Raw genomic sequence first — 16,871 nt, 5'->3', positions numbered from 1 at the left:
TTTGCACTGATCGGCATGCAAGAATCGCAAAATTGTTAAGGCAGGAGTTTCCTAACATAGACCACCAATCCGACCTTTGGCAGTTGGCTAAGTCGGCAACGAAAAGATAATATGCTAAAGCCACACAGAAAGACTGCCAGGAGATTGGTCGATGGATCCCATCCATCCACAACCACCTGAGCATGTGGTGGGTATCATTGGAGTGAGCAACAGACTTGTTTGAACTTTGATGAACTCACAATAACCATAGTTGGACAGAACTTGATATTACATATTGAGTGCTTATGTGTGAAAATATAAATGTGTGAAATATTTACATCTACAGGTACAAGCAGGTTGCAGTTTGGCAAGGTTAACTGAAACCAATAAGTTAATTCTTGGTTGCAATATTTTAAAAGTACTTTGATAACATTGAACAGGTTGAAGTGGATTGAAGAAGGATCCGAAACAGATCAGAGTGAGGATAATGCCAAGCAAGATAAGGTTACCATTTCCAAATTGCAAAATTCCTAACATTAAGCTGGCGAGAGGAGAAGATCCTGCGGAAGACCAACTTCTAGGATGGACACTGGCACTGACCTAACAGACCATCAGAGGAAGTAGTTGCAAGAGGTATCATGTAAACTGTTTCTCCTGCTATTATTTAAGTACAAAGTTAAAGAGTGACTGATGGACCTAAAAAGGCTGTTTGAAGAAAACTTGCATCCAATGTCACTACTCCAATTTAATCTTTGCTTTAATTCTGAATAAAGTGGCGCAGAGTTGATTTCATTATAATTTAAGTCCTACAGTCTATTTTCTATTTCCTTTTTTCTACATGGATGTAATTTTAGTGAAAACTTATGTTTTTTGGAAAATGAACACTTTTAAAATGGGTAGCTTTGAAAAATCTGTAAAATTTGCAAATTTTGGCGTGTTTTTTTTTGCATCACGAATTCTCCCAGTGCTTACTTTATTCCTACCTTCTTTCCTACCTTCTTTCCCTCCCATTCACCAAAGAGCACTTTGAGAGTTAGGGTTAATAGTAAAAGTTGAGCAATTTTCAAAACATGCAGATTTGAAGGAAAACTGCATGTTCATGGATCTTCAGTCATTTCTGCATAATTATTTTGTTCTCTTTGGTGCACAAGTTTTTTTACATACAGCAAATAATATCCTTTTAGTGTCATATTTTATCTTTCAGCAAGCAGCTGGAAATCCTCAAAATGTAGTCAATGTAACCATGCCTCCCCAACCACAGGTAACAATATAACCTTGTAGATGTCAACTAAGTAATAAATTATACTCTATACTTTATTTTGTTGGTTTGGTACTGTTCAGAAAGGACAAAGCAGGTTGATCAAATATAAGTATAGAGCAGTTATAGTACCACAAAGGGGAAAACTTGTGCATCTGGTAAAACTGGAAGGAAAAGTGCAATTTCTGTGCATCTTTAGTCATTTCTGCATGTTTTGTTCTCTTTGGTGCATAAGTTTTTTTTACATACAGCAAATAATATACTTTCAGTGTCATATTTTATCTTTCAGCAAGCAGCTGGAAATCCTCAGAATGTAGTCAATGTAACCATGCCTCCCCAACCACAGGTAACAATATAACCTTGTAGACGTCAACAAAGTAATAAATTACACTCTATACTTTATTTTGTTGGTTTGGTATTGTTCAAAAAGGACAAAGCAGGTTGATCATATGTAAGTAGAGCATTTATAGTACCACAAAGGTGAAAACTTGTGCATCTGGCAAAACTGGAAGGAAAAGTGCAATTTCTGTGCATCTTTAGTCATATCTTCTTATTTTGTTCTCATTGGTGCACAAGTTTTTTTTTACGTACATGTACAGCAAATAATATACTTTCAGTGTCTTATTTTATCTTTCAGCAAGCAGCTTGAAATCCTCTAAATGTAGTCAATGTAACCATGCCTCCCCAACCAAAGGTAACACTATAACCTTGTAGACAGTGTTCTTAGTCGGTTAATTAACCTCAATCTTACCGGTTAATTAACCGGTTAATTAACCGCATCATATTTAACCGGTGGTAAAATAGGTTAATTATGAATTTTGAATAATTCTGATGCTTTTTTAAGTTTTAACATTTAATATCACTTCAATGTTCACTGGAAATATTAAAATAGTATTCTTTTTCTTGTTCTCTAGTCCTAGAGTGTCATTCAGCACATCATACATTGTAGACCATATGCAGACTATATCATGGTCTATGAGGCATGAGCACATAATCATGTACAAATCTATGGGGGTGGTTCTTTTGTACGGGGATGTGCCACAGAGACTTTGGATGCTGACTATCTCTATGCCTACTCTTTGCTGTTATCAGTGTACCAATATTTCACAAAAAGCACCCAAATTTGCTCTAATTGGGCACTTTTAGGGGCATTGGGTCTCCACTGAAAACCCACCCATAGATAAGCATAGGGAAAATGTGCGATTTTTGAAAGCAAAATACGCACCAGTTTTTGAAAATGCGTAATTTGCACTTTTTCCCAAAATGCATGAATTTTCTCCCCAAAAAGTTTGGATTTGCAATATTTTTTAAATTTTACTTTTTTTCTTACAATTATTTTTATGATGGCCGTTTTTCTATACTTATTCAACATGGGGTGCAGATCATTATGGATTCTTATCACATTTTTAACCAAAATGTAGGTTTTAACAGTCACAACCTCAAGTGCTCCTTACTATATTTTTCAAATTTTATGTCATACAATGGCCAGACTCAGTACACCGGTCGATCTTACCGTTTCCGATGTTGATTAAGATACTTCTTGCATCGATCCCAGATGCTTTATTATAAAAAATAGTCATTTTGTCCCACATAAATGAATAAATAACAAAAAAAAAACGATCCCCCGAGTGGACTCACCCATTCGGTGACGTCACACCCGATAATCACCCCTTATCCTCCTTGGTTTTGCATGAGATAGACGTGTGAATGCTATATTTCCAACGCTAAGTATCATTACCAAACCAGGACGAGATATACAGTTGTTTGTTACACCTGAGGTAAAAACCAACCGGTATAGTACGCTAGGGAGATAGTTTTGACGATATTTTCCAGCTGGAAAAGTGACAAAAACGATCCAAAAACTTAGCTTGTATGAGTGTTTCCGTTCGTATACGGGACACATGTGCTTTCAAAATGGCCGCCCTTAGGGCACCATTTTATTTTGTTCTCACATAAAACAACTATAGCAGACTAGTAAGTTACAATAGATGTTTGTACAGTACTGTGTATACATGTATGGTGAGTGATTATCGCTATGTTTATGGTGTGCTCTATTGTTATATCTTTCAGTGCAGCGTCCGATGACGAGTAACTGCTAAGAGTTCGGTGGGTTTCGAAGGACCAGCCTGACAAATCTATAGAAAAAGGTTTTCAGCCCTTTGTATATATATTTTTATATTATCATACCACTACATCTGCGACAGCCACCGTGCGTGTGTGTCTGCTTATTGGGCCTGAGTCTTGTGTTCGGGGGGGGGGTAGTGTTTACGCTCCCCGAGTTCCTACAACATGTCCAGGCCCTGTCAATCCTGCCCTTCCCTTGTGGCAGAGTGGGACCCACACCCACTCTGCTACATCCATAGGGATTGTTCTAAATTTAACAAGTGTGCATCTTTTTGCATAGGCTTATCGGATGTACATTTTGAAGATCTAGAAAGTAGCGCTCGTTTGGGACTTCGACACAGACAGAAAACAAAGACCAAGAAACAGAAGGCTACAGGTAAGGTTGATCTGGTAGGTGCTAGCGTGGCCGCCTCTAAGGGCCACGCTAAGGTAACCTCTGGGGCTCCGGTCCCGGGCAAGCAGGCGGACCCTCCGGGACTGCTAGCGAGCCGAAGGCCTAGCAGCCAGCGAAAGCATTGACAAAACGTCTAAGCAAGTAGCAGGCAGCAGGGCGGTACTTGCCCTAACAGGCGAGTACCAGTCTAAGGCTGAGGGCCATGTTTCATTTGAACATTGTGGGGTAGATCCGTGAAGGACCCCTCTTCATTTCATTGGTGAGGTGAACACTTATTACGCATACCCGGCTATCATTTTGCATTTGCTGAGGGCCATGTTTCATTTGAACATTGTGGGGGAGATCCGTGAAGGAGCCCTCCTCATTTCATTGGTGAGGTGAACGCTTATTACGCATACCCGGCTATCATTTTGGATTTGCTGAGGGCCATGTTTCATGTGAACATTGTGGGGGAGATCCGTGAAGGACCCCTCCTCATTTCATTGGTGAGGTGAACGCTTATTACGCATACGCTGCTATCATTTTGGATTTGCTTAGGGCCATGTTTCATGTGAACATTGTGGGGTAGATCCGTGAAGGAGCCCTCCTCATTTCATTGGTGAGGTGAACGCTTATTACGCATACCCGCTATCATTTTGGATTTGCTGAGGGCCATGTTTCATTTGAACATTGTGGGGGAGATCCGTGAAGGAGCCCTCATTTCATTGGTGAGGTGAACGCTTATTACGCATACCCGGCTATCATTTTGGATTTGCTGAGGGCCATGTTTCATGTGAACATTGTGGGGTAGATCCGTGAAGGAGCCCTCCTCATTTCATTGGTGAGGTGAACGCTTATTACGCATACCCGGCTATCATTTTGGATTTGCTGAGGGCCATGTTTCATTTGAACATTGTGGGGGAGATCCGTGAAGGAGCCCTCATTTCATTGGTGAGGTGAACGCTTATTACGCATACCCGGCTATCATTTTGGATTTGCTGAGGGCCATGTTTCATTTGAACATTGTGGGGTAGATCCGTGAAGGACCCCTCCTCATTTCATTGGTGAGGTGAACGCTTATTACGCATACCCGGCTATCATTTTGGATTTGCTGAGGGCCATGTTTCATTTGAACATTGTGGGGTAGATCCGTGAAGGACCCCTCTTCATTTCATTGGTGAGGTGAACGCTTATTACGCATACCCGGCTATCATTTTGCATTTGCTGAGGGCCATGTTTCATGTGAACATTGTGGGGTAGATCCGTGAAGGACCCCTCCTCATTTCATTGGTGAGGTGAACGCTTATTACGCATACCCAGCTATAATTTTGGATTTACTTCAGACCATGTTTCCTTTGAACATTATAGAGGAGATACGTGAAGGAGACCTCCTCATTACATTTCAAGTATTCTGTCAGGTCATTATTGGCTCCATATACCATGATTTGAAATAATTTCATTTGTGACCTGGCAGGTTTTTCTTCCATATTACAGCTCATCTTCATGACACAATTTCTGTGTCATTTATATATGCGAGTCAATTGTATTGCTGCCTTGCAGCTTTGAGAACCCCAAGCAGGAAGAGAAAGACAACTTATAAAAAAGCGTTCCTTGGAGCACAATTTAGCAGCTGAAAAAAGGTTCAACTTATTTCAATATCAATATGAATAGTATTCATCATCCACCCATCAAATGACTAAAGTCAAGAGTAGTATGACACAAAAGTTGTACTGTTTAAGATTTATGAGTATTAGAAGTAAAATAAAAATAATAATAAATATAAAATAAAAGATAACAATAAAGAAGAGATGTCTCACATGACCAGTTTTATTCACTTAGAATTTATTTCCGACATTTGTATAACTGGCCACGAGAGGATTTTCATTTTCCCAGTAGTCCATGACACATGGTACCATGAGAAACCAACTTCGTGGTGGAGTAGCCTGGAGGGTACACCTGTCAGACTTAGTGCTGATGAACGGTGTGATAGCTCCGGCTAATTGCACTTACGTAATGATGAACATGGACTCTGAGAAAGTGATTAAAATTGAGACACCTAGCAGCAATGCAATGGAAAAGGATTCTTGCCATCGGTTACTGCAACAATTGTAACAGGAGTTTCTTGAGGTTGAAGTGCTTTGCACTGATCCGCATGCAGGATAGACCATCAAATCGACCTTTGGCAGTTGGCAAGTTGGCAACAAAGAGATAACATGCTAAGGCCACACAGAAAGACTGCCAGGTGATTGGTCCACGGATCCCATCCATCCGCAACCACCTGTGCATGGGGTAGGTATCTTCCTTTTGTAGCAGAGATGTAATTGAACTTGTTGAGAGATGGAGATTGGTGTCTACCATATTACTGATAATAGCATGAAATACCATGAGTGCCCCATGCACAACTTCCACCTGAAGAAAGGAAGGCCAAGAAGTGGATTGAAGAAGGATCCGAGGCATATGAGGCCCTTTGTAGTATCATCTACAGCAGGGACTTGATGAAAGGAGTCACAAAGGTAAATTAGAACTGGTTCTAGTTCCTTGAGAGGGGGTGCACATGAAGCGTGCATGGCTGCTGAGGCATGCAGCACCTGTAACCTTTGAAGGTCAAAGTTAGTGTGGGCGGTGTTTCCAGCATTATATTCTGTGGAGCCACCTATGGGTATGAAATGTGGCCAGAAAAACTTTGGTTAAAGTTGTGAAGATTTTTGAGTGTTTGTGTTTTTTTAAAATTGCAATGCACTAAGGGGTTGGCAATAATTATGTGTACAATTGCCCTCATACAAAATTACCTTGATCTTCATTGCATTCACACATAGTCCAACTCATTGTGCAGCAGCTTCAACAAGATGCAACAGTTCAACATATTCGATATTGATTAAATATTTTTATTTTTTTAATAATCACAGCTATGGATGGGGAAGAGAGCAGGCCTAGGGAGGTGGAAAGAGAAGATGCTGACGCCAGACAAGGTAAGGTTACCATTTCCAAATTACAAATAGTATTTTCTTGGATATATTAAATTAAATCTGTTTTTCAATGGCAAAACAGAGGCAGGCAAAAGGAGAAGATCCTGCGGAAGACCAACTTCTAGGATGGACATTGGCACTGACCTAACAGACCATCAGAGGAAGTAGTTGCAAGAGGTATCATGTAAACTGTTTCTCCTGCTATTTTAAGTACAAAGTAAAGAGTGATGGACCAAAAAAGGCTGTAAGAAGAAAACTTGCATCTAATGTCAAAACTGTAATTTAATCTATGCTTTAATTCTAAATAAAGCGGTGCAGAGTTGATTTCATTATAATCTAAGTCCTGCAGTCTATTTTCTATTTACTTTTTTCTGTATGGATGTAATTTTAGTGAAAACTTGCGTTTTTTGGAAAATGAATACTTTTAAAATGGGTAGCTTTGAAAAATCTGTAAAATTTGTGGCTGAACCTAAAATTCGCGATCATACCCAAAATTTGCAAATTTTGGCGTGTTTTTTTTGCATCACATATTCTCCCAGTGCTTACTTTATTCCTACCTTCTTTCCCTCCCATTCACCAAAGAGCACTTTGAGAGTTAGGGTTAATAGTAAAAGTTGAGCAATTTTCAAAACATGCAGATTTGAAGGAAAACTGCATGTTCATGGATCTTCAGTCATTTCTGCATAATTATTTTGTTCTCTTTGGTGCACAAGTTTTTTTTACATACAGCAAATAATATCCTTTTAGTGTCATATTTTATCTTTCAGCAAGCAGCTTGAAATCCTCTAAATGTAGTCAATGTGCCCATGCCTCCCCAACCACAGGTAACAATATAACCATGTAGATGTCAACTAAGTAATAAATTACACTCTATACTTTATTTTGTTGGTTTGGTACTGTTCAAAAAGGGCAAAACAGGTTGATCAAATGTAAGTAGAGCAGTTATAGTACCACAAAGGTGAAAACTTGTGCATCTGGCAAAACTGGAAGGAAAAGTACAATTTGCGTGCATCTTTAGTCATTTCTGCATATTTTGTTCTCTTTGGTGCACAAGTTTTTTTTACATACAGCAAATAATATACTTTTAGTGTCATATTTTATCTTTCAGCAAGCAGCTGGAAATCCTCAAAATGTAGTCAATGTAACCATGCCTCCCCAACCACAGGTAACAATATAGCCTTGTAGATGTCAACAAAGTAGTAAATTACACTCTATACTTTACTTTGTTGATTTGGTACTGTTCAAAAAGGACAAAACAGGTTGATCAAATGTAAGTAGAGCAGTTATAGTACCACAAAGGTGAAAACTTGTGCATTTGGTAAAACTGGAAGGAAAAGTGCAATTTCTGTGCATCTTTAGTCATATTTTCTTATTTTGTTCTCATTGGTGCACATGGTTTTTTTTTACGTACAGCAAATAATATACTTTCAGTGTCATATTTTATCTTGCAGCAAGCAGCTGGAAATCCTCTAAATGTAGTCAATGTACCCATGCCTCCCCAACCACAGGTAACAATATAACCTTGTAGATGTCAACAAAGTAGTAAATTACACTCTATACTTTATTTTGTTGGTTTGGTACTGTTCAAAAAGGACAAAACAGGTTGATCAAATGTAAGTAGAGCAGTTATAGTACCACAAAGGTGAAAACTTGTGCATCTGGCAAAACTGGAAGGAAAAGTGCAATTTCTGTGCATAGTCATTTCTGCATATTTTGTTCTCATGTGCACAAGATTTTGTACGTACAGCAAATAATATACTTTCAGTGTCACACGTTAGCTTTCAGCAAGCAGTGGCAAATCCTCTTAATTTAGTCATGCGCCGCCCACCACAGGTAACAATACAACTTTGTAGATGTCAACAAAGTAGTAAATTTCTGCATATTTTGTTCTCTTTGTTTTTTTTACGTACAGCAAATAATATACTTTCAGTGTCACATTTTTTCTTTCAGCAACAACTAGCTGATGCAAATGCACTGATGAATTTGATGAGAACTGCACCATAGGTACTACTGTAGTTGCTGTTCAGCATATCCAACTCCAACTGCATGTATGTGTTGAGCACCAAAGCTTACAATTGGAACACAAACTGATAAGGATGATCATACCACCAACATCGTGTGATTGAAGCAGTGCTGAATGCAAAACGTCAACAAAAGAAGGGGAATTCTGCTTCCGTTGCAACTCGGCATTAACACCAATTAAAATGCCCAGATGGGAAGTTCTGGTCAAGCAAAATGATGTCCACACATCAGTCACACTTTTTCAAACCCAACTTAAGGGATCCAAAATGAGCGTTTATTGCATTTCGACAGTATTTTTTGTGGGACATGAGAGCACATGAGACCTATCGAATTGCATTCTGAATACGAAGCATGTCTTTCTGATATCAAATAATTTTCATTTTTTAAAAATCACAATATAATACAAATAAAGTAAATTATATAAATCTAATGATATATTCTTAAAGTGTATGTAGCAGGGAGGAAAAGCCGACGGTCAATTGAAAATTTTGACCTTTCATATTGAAGATATGGATTTTTTCCCAAAAGACCTAATTTTTTTTGGTGTTTTGGGAAAAAAAATCCATATCTTCAATATGAAAGGTCAAAATTTTCAATTGACCGCGGCTTTTCCTCCCTGCTACATACACTTTAAGAATATATCATTAGATTTATATAATTTACTTCAAGTACTGTTAAATATCAAAAATATCAATTTTTAATGATTTGCCATAAAATGTGTATTAAATTGCGAATTTCAAAAAATCAAAATTATTTGATATCAGAATGACATTCTTCATATTCAGAATGCAATTCGATATGTCTGATGTGCTCTAATGTCCCAAAATAAATACTGTCCAAACGTTCATACCCCAGCCCTTAAAGACATTATTCCTGATATACCAGGAGAGGTAGAAGACCTGACATCCTCAATCATTACTCAACTTCCAGCAACTATCCGCTTCACACGATCTCCAAAGAAAGGAAATTCTACAGCCACAGCCCTTTCAAAAATGAAAGTGGTATCTACTAACACCAAATAGAGCAAACCCAACTTAAAGACATTATTCCTGATATACCAGGAGAGGTAGAAGACCTGACATCCTCAGTCATTACTTAACTTCCAGCAACTATCCGCTTCACATGTTCTCCAAAAAAAGGAAATTCTACATCCACAACCCTTTCAAAAATGAAAGTCAAGTGGTATCAACTAAAACCAAATATATGTTCATGTGTTGAAAAGTCACTGAGTAAATGCTTCAAGAACCATATCTTACATTCGCAAAGTTAAATCACCACCACATATAAATTTGGAATCGCAAAAAATACATGCAGGCTACAACCCGAAAAGTGGCATAATGTGGTATAGATGAGGTGACATGTGTTTACATTTGATACACCCTCTGTTGGTCTGTGATCAAAACTGTCAGGCAAAAAACACTATAGTTTACATGGAAGAAGTTGATTTTTATTCATTAACTTTGGTTTCAAAGCAAATAATACAAAAAATGGTATCAATCTTGTTAATAAATGCATCAAGCTATATGGTCATTTTCACGGTAAAGGGTGTAACTTTTGATTTTTAGGGTCAAAATTTCAAACCACTTAAATATATTTCTGTTTACTGAAATCATGCATAGAAGCAACTTAATTTCAAGTAAAATAATGTTTCAAGGCTTAAACCTTTTGATTTCTAATAAAAATTTGACATTTGCATAACATTTTGGTTAAAATCTAAGAAAAAATGTATTTTACATAACCTCAGAAAATTTTGACATGAAAGCTGGAATACATGTGAAATTCCATTCCAAAGTAAGTCAACAGATATAAGTTAAATTTTATACCATGTTTTGCTATGTTTGTAATTGCAGTTTTGAAAATTTTAACATCAAGTGTCATTTACAATGGAAATTTCCAAACCTTTAATTACTTTTAATTGGGTTCCTAAAATAATTTGAATGTCTAACTTCATGTACAAATTTATACTACTTGATGAAAGGAACCTCCCAGCCAAGTTTCACAGAAATTGGAGTTATTTTTTAGAATTGGCAATTCAAGCGATTTGTGTTTCGGAGGCTTCAGTTAACAACACAGGTGATCATAAAAGTAAAATATTTAGCTAACTACTACAAGTTGACATAAAAAAATAGGTAAAAAAATATCACAATTACCAATTTTCATGCTTTGCTTCTAAGTATTGAATTTCAGTTGTGACAAAAATTAAATTATCACAGCAAGTCATTTTTTTGTTTCGAGGCTTCATGTTAACAATTGTTAAACATTGCAGAAGTAGTTTTTTGAAAACAACAGTGTTGGGATCATCTAAGCTGTTATTTTCTTGTGTGTATTGAATCAATGATTCTATGCGGCAGATATTGTAGATTTATCACACATTAATTTTTTCACCCATTTGTTAAGTATGGTGTTTTTTGCATGTGAAGCCTCCGAAACAGGCTTTTTAAGGTATCAGTATATTTTTCAAACATTAACCATAATGTCTTCAATTTTTTTTTTAATTTATGACATTCTGCACATATCAAGTAATAATTACAATGCAGATATCAGTATGAAACACACCAATTTAGATATGCATCTATAGATGATAATTAAGTTTACTGTTGTTTCAGAGGCTTCATTTGTTTCGGAGGCTTCAATTGTTAACGGAAAGTTTGTATTGGGTCCCATTTTCAAACGGTGATATATATCTCCACGATTTAAAAACATGTGACTTGAGGATCTAGTTTGCTACATTTTAATAAATAGATTGGATGAGCTCTTTTATTTATATTTGCACAAGCTTGCTGAACAGTTTGTTTCGGAGGCTTCAAAAAGTTAACGGAAAACGGCTATTTGAAGTCAAGATTTTATAAAAATTTTAAAAGCTTGCAAATCGGCTAATTTTTGTTACCCATTTCAAGTTAAGATAACAACTGTTATGAATCAAGAAGAAGTGAAGAAATAACCAAGAATTATGAACCAAAGCTACACCCACAAAGTTTGTTAACAATTGTTAACGGAAAATGAAGCCTCGAAGCGATAAATATCAAGTCCGGTTCTCAAAAATACAGGGCCGTTCACAATTAAATCTAATGTGGCAGTGTTTACTGAACATATGACTGTACTTTCAGGATAAGAAAAATTATCCATGAACTACATGTAACTGAAGAAAACACAGGGTTTTACAAAAATGTTACTGTTTTTTATAGTTTTTCAAAATGGCAATATTAAGTACATTTAAGCCTGCTAAAACTGAACGCAGTAACTCCCAAAGCTGATTATGCTACCCAAGGTAGCTGCTAACTAGATGACTTATGTGGCCAAAAATTATGGAATTCTGTGGCTTTATTAGAACACTACGGATTAAAATGTTAAAAATCCAAAGTTACACCCTTTACCGTGAAAATGACCATATACATAATATCACACAAAACTTCTAAGGTTTTTGAAAGTTGAGTTTTAAAGAGATTTATGTGGTCTGTCATAGACACTTCTGTGTTATTTTGCCTGCTTTGAAACAACAGAGGGCGGTCTGAATGTAAACATGTGACATCATAGGTCACCTCATCTATAGCTAGGCTTACTGATTTTATTACCTATACTTTCTTTTAAGTTATCCATCTATATTTTTACAGATTTCTTGCAAGTGGCTCGTCTCAAAAGTTCATAGCCCTCGACTGGCGAATAGGACGGTCTACATTGCACTCAATCCTGAAAGAGACTTGCCAAGCTATCTGGAATACATTCAAAGATGAGGTTGTGGCATTGAGATGCACCCCTTCCTCAAGGCAAAGGAGGCAGACATCAACCGATATGCAAACAGTAAATGCTCCACATGCCGCAGAAGCCTAAAGTCTCCGACACAAATTAAAGTCAAGTTTTTATATATGGTGCTTTCCTCTTTATATCAGTACGATATGCTCGTCAATTTTTACTGATTGTGTGTGGCAATGTACATACTTCATGTACATTGATCACTTATTTGACTGTATTGGATAAAGCTAGCTGACATTGCACATGAGAAGCAAAGGACAGCAGCGGACATGTACGTGTACATGTATGTGTCGAGCACTACAGTAATAATACCACTACAGCCTAAGCCAAAACATGATGATTTAATCAGATCTGTGTACTGCTGTTCAGCATATCTGCCTCCAACCACATGTATGTGTCGAGCACCAAAGCTTTTTTTTAAATTTAAAACAACACTGACAATATTACTGTTTATAAAAATAAACATAATTTCATGCGGGTTTGGACAAGAGTGTCCCCCCGAATGCCGTTTTAAAGGTCTAGCATCGTTGGCTGGCCAATTGGCCAGGTTTTGTGCAGTATTTAATACCAGCAATTACAGAGGTACAGAACAGCTATGGAAGATATATCAGGAGATATCAGATGGGCTAGGAGAAGTGGGCAAGACTACAGAGGAAAGACAATAAATCTATTCAAGAAGCACGCTCAAAAGATTAATTTTAGTTTATTTTACTTCACCATCCAGTGTGATGCCAAGGAATTTAATTTAAAAAACCTTTGAAATTGATATATTGTCAACTTATATGGCTGAATTGTGATACAGTGGCTAAATCATCAGTTGCTGAGAGCATCATGAACATAGTAGAATGGTCTTTCTCTGGAAAATTCCGAAGTCACCAGAGATGATAAGGCATTACCCAAAGGCGGGACCAAGGAAAGTGCATTCGTGAGGAGGGCAAAAGAAACACTACTCCACAATACTCAAAGGCACATCAGAGAAAGAATAGTTAAGGAACAAGCCAAATGTTCTATTAAAGACAAAACCAACACAGACAAAAAAGGGGGAACACAGAGAAAACATCTGCAGAAGATTGCAGATGATTGGCATGTGATGACCTTTTCTCAAATTCTGCTCCAGGTGAAGAGTGGGTCCAATGCATGGACTGCAAAGGGTCACTAAGGATGACAGAGCTGTTATGATCACACTAGATTGGGCAATGAAGTTTCTGCTGAGGAAGTACCGAGAGAGTCAAACAGATTGGTTTGCCAAACAAGGTCTTTCATGGCACATTAGTGTGGTCACCATGAAAATTAGAGTTGACTTTCAAACCATGGCCATAATTCACATTTTTGAGGCAACAAAACAAGTTAGTAATGCTATCATAGACATTGTAGACCATGTTCTGAAAGTGAGCCTTGACTTCCTTCATCTAGAAACAAGCAAAGGTGGTTACCAGTACATCCTCGTCATTGTTGACCATTTTACACGATTTGCAATATGCCACCACAAATAAATCGGCCAAAACTGCAGCAAGCAAACTTTCGGATGACCACATGATGCGGTTTGGATTCCCTCGATGAATTCTGCATGACCAAGGATGCGAATTTGAAAATAAATTGTTTTCTCATCTTCAGAAGATGTCCGGAGTCAAGGGATCCAGAACTACACCATACCACCCACAGGGGAATGGCAGAGCAGAAAGGTTTAATCGCACCCTGTTGGCCATGCTTCGTACATTACCAGAGCGACAGAAGAGTACCTGGAAGGAGTCACTCAACAAGATGGTCCACGCATACAACTGCACTCGCAACGATGCAACTGGATACTCACCCTTCTTCTAGCTATTCGGAAGATCACCAAGGCTTCCTGTAGATATTGCTTTTGGCATAAAGAATGATGCAGAAGGACAGGTGACACACCATTCTTATGCAGAGAGATGGAGAAAAGAAATGACAGAAGCCTATGACATTGCTTCAAAGCATGCAAAGCAGACTGGCCGACGTGGGAAGGACAATTATGATCGGAAAATCAACAGTAACTTACTGACACCAGGAGACCGTGTACTGATTCGCAATGCTGCCTCTATCTCCAGGAGGACCAGTTAAGTTAAAAGCCTATTGGCAAGAGCAAGTTCATGTTATTATCAAAATCTGGATTTTGATGAATTTTACGATCGTCCAGATGAGCAAATCACTGAATGGGCCTTGATCTTAATATTCTTGGTCACCTTTAAATTACTTTCTCTTCCAACTTTTAGAATGTCTCCCTGTTCTTTCATGAAGGTGGCAAAACAGATGCATCTTACTAGACAAACATGGCCAAAAGATTATTTGTCCAAATGATTATCTCACTAGTCAACAGGTACCAAGGGTTTTTTTCCAAGACTAGCTGTTAAAAGATGGAAAATCAGTAAAGGACATGCACAGAAAGAGCTTTGCGACATCAAAGATGAAATTGAAGATCCCATTTTTGACATGCACCAACTGGACAGATTGCTAGAAGCAGTGGGTAGCCAAGACAATCTACGTAAAAGGACTACATGTGTATGTCTACCACAGGTAGGCAGAAGTTCTGTACAGGAAGGATACTAACCAGCAGAAGGGAACACCAATACAGTTTTTTGATATTGCTTCGAAGCATGCAAAGCAGGCTGGCCGACGTGGGAAGGACAATTATGATCGGAAAATCAACAGTAACTTACTGACACCAGGAGACCGTGTACTGATTTGCAATGCTGCCTCTCCAGGAGGACCAGGCAAGTTAAAAGCCTATTGGCAAGAGCAAGTTCATGTTATTATCAAGAAGGTACTCTTCTGCCAAAATCTGGATTTTGATGAATTTTACGATCGTCCAGATGAGCAAATCACTGAATGGGCCTTTATCTTAAGGGCTGGGGTATGAACGTTTGGACAGTATTTATTTTGGGACATTATAGCACATCAGACATATCGAATTGCATTCTGAATACTGAAGAATGTCATTCTGATATCAAATAATTTTGATTTTTGAAATTAGCAATTTAATACACATTTTATGGCAAATCATTAAAAATTGATATTTTTGATATTTAACAGTACTGAAGTTAACTTTATAAATCTGATGATTTATACTTAAAGTGTATGTAGGTGGGATGAAAAGCCGACGATCAATTGAAAAATTTGACCTTTCGTATTGAAGATATGGATTTTTTTCCCCAAAACACCAAAAAAAGTAGGTCTTTTTGGGAAAAATCCATATCTTCAATATGAAAGGTCAAAATTTTCAATTGACCGTCGGCTTTTCCTCCCTGCTACATACACTTTAAAATATATCATTAGATTTATATAATTACTTCGAGGACTGTTATATATCAAAATTTGAAAAATATCAAATTTTATAATTTGTCATAAAATTTGTATTATATTGTGATTTTAAAAAATGAAAATTATTTGATATCAGAAAGACATGCTTTGTATTCAGAATGCAATTGACAGGTCTGAGGTGCTCTCATGTCCCACAAAAAATACTGTCGAAAAGCATAATAAACGCCATTGTGGATCCTTAATATTCTTGGCCATCATTAAATTACTTTCTCTTCCAACTTTTGGAATGTCTCCCTGTTCTTTCATGAAGGTGGCAAAACTGATGCATCTTACTAGACAAACATGGCCAAAAGATTATTTGTCCAAATGATTATCTCACTAGTCAACAGGTACCAAGGGTTTTTTCCAAGACTAGCTGTTAAAAGATGGAAAATCAGTAAAGGACATGCACAGAAAGAGCTTTGCGACATCAAAGATGAAATCATAGATCCCGCTTTTGACATGCACCAATCTGGACAGATTGCTAGAAGCAGTGGGTATAGCCAATCCAATTTACTGAGAAGGACTACATTGTATGTATACCACATGTTGGCAAAAGTCCTGTACAGGAAGGATACCAAATAGCAGAACACCGATACAGTTTTTTTTTTTTTCTGCCGAGGCTTTGATGTCAAACATCGCTCCAATTTAGAATCCCACCAAGAATGTTGTGATTACTGCCCATAACTCACAGTTTGTTCTCCAGATTCTTTGGTTCAGGATCCAAGATGGCGACTAGCAGTACTCAATCTGCTAAACGTGAAATTAACATACTCCAATCAGGCCAAATGTGAATAAGAAATTCAGGGCTGGTTTAAATAGAGAAATACGTGAAAGCACTGGTATGAGTATTGATTTGAATGATGTGAGGATGAGGGAGAAATAAGCATCACAGATGTAATCCACGACTCACTAAACAAGGCAACGGCATGTATGACTGAAAATTTTACTTATGCTGCAATTCTGAATGCAATTGCCTGCATGATATGTATGTAAACTTTGTGGACTTCTTATCATCGACTTCAGAAAAGGTAGAATCAATGAGACATTTGTGCATAATAACTGTAAACAATAAAAA

Source organism: Amphiura filiformis, chromosome 15 (genome assembly GCF_039555335.1).
Source record: "Amphiura filiformis chromosome 15, Afil_fr2py, whole genome shotgun sequence".
NCBI classification, from domain to species: domain Eukaryota; kingdom Metazoa; phylum Echinodermata; class Ophiuroidea; order Amphilepidida; family Amphiuridae; genus Amphiura; species Amphiura filiformis.
Note: the sequence above shows the minus strand (reverse complement) of the source record.